The 3,949-nt window shown below is 39.2% G+C and overlaps 1 pseudogene; it reads left to right on the top strand.

Moving 5' to 3' along the window:
- Nucleotides 1-785: 785 nt before the first annotated feature.
- LOC126634450 (uncharacterized) lies at nt 786-2,876 on the top strand (annotated as a pseudogene).
- The last annotated feature ends 1,073 nt before the right edge of the window (nt 2,877-3,949 follow it).

Raw genomic sequence — 3,949 nt, 5'->3', positions numbered from 1 at the left:
ATGTGCTGACACATTCCGGCCCGGGCTCGACTCCGCCGTAGCACGATATTGTCCACTTTAGGGCTCGACCACGCCCTCACGGTTTTGTTTCTGGGAACTCACAAGAGTAAAACTTCACAGTGGATCACCCATCCTCAGAATGCTCTGGCCCCCCATCCTCAGAATGCTCTGGCCCCTTTCTCGCTTAACTTCGGAGTTCCTACAGAACCCGAAGCCAGTGAGGAGATAGGAACATATATATGATCCACTCTCCTGGACTATGTGGGATGTTACAATCCACCCCCCTTAGGGGCCCGACGTCCTCGTCGGCACACTTCCGGCCAAGGATTGGCTCTAATACCAAATTGACACATCCCAGCCCTGGCCCCCACCATATCCCGGGCTCGACTCCGTCATAGCACGATATTGTCCGTTTTGGGCCCCGATCACGCCCTCACGGTTTTGTTTCTAGGAACTCACACGAGCATAACTTCCCAGTGAGTCACCCATCCTAGGAATGCTCTGACCCCTTTCTCGCTTAACATCGGAGTTCCTAAGGAACCCGAAGCCAGTTAGCTCCCAAAAGGCCTCGTGCTGGTAGAGATGAGAATATACATATAAGGCTTACAGGATCCACTCCCCTGGACGATGTGGGATGTTACATGTGCAAAAATCACTTTCAAAATTAAGGAGCACTTTTTTTTTCTTCTCAAAATTGTAATAAATAAGTAGATATTAGGAAGGAAGATGTGGGATAGTTTCTGTCTCTACACAATGTATGATTTCGACGTTAGACATTTTTATTGGTTTCTAGTTAGGAAGTATTATACAATGGCGATGGCTTTCCACATGGACACCTTCGGTGCCTCACAACTACTTTGACTTCGCAGCCTGCGCTGATCCCAGACCATCCCGAGAAACAAACTCTAGCTTGACGAAGGGACTTAGAAGTGCGCTTTGAAAAGCGCATTAATCAGGCTATGAAGTGAAGGTAACAGGGGGGAACGGGTACAACTTTGATTTTTAAGATCTATTGTTGAGAAATATTAGAAATTAAGAAAAAATCGGACGAGCTCTACCGTCTGTAGGTGAAAAAAATGTGCAGAAATCCGTTTTCAAATTTAACCAAACTTTCCTTATGGAGTAGAATTGGGCCTCTGTTTGCCTTTAAGAATCACGACATGCAGTACCAGATCTCTCCCTGGTATCTGCCTCCAGTATTTGTGAAACACAAAATTTATGTAACCAAGGCCCAGGAACTAAAATTTATTATCGATTACTATAACATCTTAAAATTGTTGTACTATCTGTCACAGTGCGAAAATATATTTGCCTTTGAACACATATACGATGTTGCTACGAATCCGCAGTAAGTGTCGTATGTGTATAAATCCGAGCAGAGGATCTGCTTCCTTTTTCGTACACTGGTTTAACAACATAAACGGAAGTTGTAGGCATATGTTTTGTACGATGCTAGCTTTTCATGTCTGCTGAAGATATTCTTCTTTCCAGAAAACACCTTAGATTTCTTTCCCTCTTCTTGTAGTCTTTGAGTCTTGAATCGTGGAGACTTCTGGTTTCTTCATGTACTTCCTTCCTTTCCTTTCTCAGAGGACTTTTGGGCATATGCCCTTCGCGCGCTGTCCTCCTCCTTTGATTCTTGCAGACAAGCTTGGTACTACCGCTGCCTTGGCCTTCACCCCTGAACACCAAATCTCTTTCTTTCGCCCGAGATTCATTTTTCGTGTTTCGTTTTGTTATGCTTACTTGGGTTTGTCTAAAAAAACTCGTACAGCGAAAAGGAGAAGGCAAAAAAAGGGTAACAAAGAATGCTGAAGATGAAGGTTTTGGAGAGAATTAATTTACAGAAGCATAAGAAGACCAATACTGATGCTGCTCATACCTTGAAGATGAACAGGTTTTCTTTTTTATCACAGTTAATGTTCTTGGAAGTGCAGGACCGATAAGGTTAGTGGTAAGGGAGGATGATCTTGTAGCTCAAGTGATCGACACTGCTTTCAATTCCCACGCCAGCGAAGGCCGGCTACGTGTTCTTGGTTCCAATGTCAAGGATTTCCTTCTACACTGCACTTATGCATGATCTGATGGTATGCTCTCAGAAACACATATCAAATCAAACTGCCAACAATATTTTCATTTTCAAGTGTTATTTTGGATGTTTGTCTTATGATGATGAGTTCTAATTCTTGTGATTTATATTGATATGTCTTTTTCGACTTCGTGAAGCTGCAGCGGCAAAGCTAGCATTCCCATTTCTACTTATTTTTATTTCATTGTTATCAATTTGAAAGTGGTTTGTCATTGGATGTAAATCCATAAAACCGCAATTTAACTAGGGTTATACACATAATAAAATGCGGTTTCATGCATTTAGAGAAATCCTCATTAAAAGGAATAATAGAAATAATTTATAAGTATTAAACTGTGGTTTGTTGTTGAGAAATAATGAATTTCTTCAATGAGTTCCACTTTGTTTTTGTTGTTAACTGGAGCTAATTAGAATCAACTTGTAGCTTTAAGTCCCTGGGAAACCATAGGATCTCGTGGGGGAAGGAAACTTTGTGCTGTCCAAGAAGCAGAGGCAAGTGCAGAATAATATTGCAGAAAGAAAGGCAGAGATAACAGCTCCAAAGGGATCAGTGAGTAGCTGGAAGGCATGGCTTAACAAATCATTCACTTTCAAGATATCATCATCCCATTGAGCGACTACATTCATCTTCTCATGGGAACATATATATTTTTAGTTAAAACGCGACAATAATATAATATTTCAATCAAGTGGGAGACAATAATTGAAATCATAGAAGATTAAATTCTTTGTGAATAATGTAAGTTTATGCATTATTACTTGGTTCGGAGCCACATTCATATTGTTATATTTTGTTATAACGGAAAAGAATTGAACTTTTGACCTAACTTAATCCTAACGCATTTTCTCACTCAACTATATCCCTTGGGCTAACCCTGATAATCTTTATGGAATATTCTTAATTTTTAACTTAATTACAGTCTTTTAGCGTAATTATGTTCCTCCGCTTGGATTTTTCATCGTCCTATTGGTTCTCAAACCTTAAGAAAGGAATTATTAGGAAGACAAATTCAGAGGATTACTTGGTAGAGGAAGTTGTTTGGTTAAAGAAGCAAACTTCCTCGCATTCATGGGAGAATAAGAATATATAACTTTGTCAAAATAGAGGCTTATGCATAACCGTGTTTTACCATCAGTTGTCATTTCTTTTGAAGAAAGGAAAATAGAGGCTTATGTTTAAAGGGTAATATAAATGTCACTTAGTACTACGGTTCAGCGGTGTTCATCTTCACTTGTAAGTGAGAGGTTTAAGTTCATTATGAGGACCCACCCTCCTCCCTTTCAGTGTAAATAAATATTGTTTTTTTTTTAAAAAGGCAATAGAAAGAACTTTATTTGTCATGTAACAAAAGTAGAGATACTTTTCCGATTGTGCCCGTTGGATTTGTATGCATTGTTTTGGGGGGATGTGTTGGCCCATGTTGCAACAGTTTGATGCACAAAATTACTTTTCTTTAGCCAAAACCAAAACCTCTATAAATACGTTGCAACAGTTTCAGGCACAAAAATACGAAAAACCAAAGCAAATAAATGGTATGCTAGCAATCTTCTAGTTTGGATCTTCTTCTTCTTTTTTTTTTTTTTTAACAAACGATAATATCTACATTAAAGAGGGAGGTGGGCTTAGCCTCACAATGGGCTAGCAAAAATATGGTTCAAATTCGTCTTTGGTGATAATCGAACCTAAAACCTCTCACTTACAAGTGAAGATGAATACTACTAGGCCGTAACACTAAGTGGTTGGATCTTCCTTTTAATTTCTCATCTATTTTGACGATCTTATAATTGATGATTTGACTTGTCTATTCTCTAGGTCACTTTATAAAGGTCAACTCTACAAGACACGAACCAAGTCAAATA

Source organism: Malus sylvestris, chromosome 9 (assembly GCF_916048215.2).
Source record: "Malus sylvestris chromosome 9, drMalSylv7.2, whole genome shotgun sequence".
Lineage (NCBI taxonomy): Eukaryota > Viridiplantae > Streptophyta > Magnoliopsida > Rosales > Rosaceae > Malus > Malus sylvestris.
The sequence above is the reverse complement of the archived record's forward strand: the minus strand, read 5'-3'. Positions and strand labels throughout refer to the sequence as shown.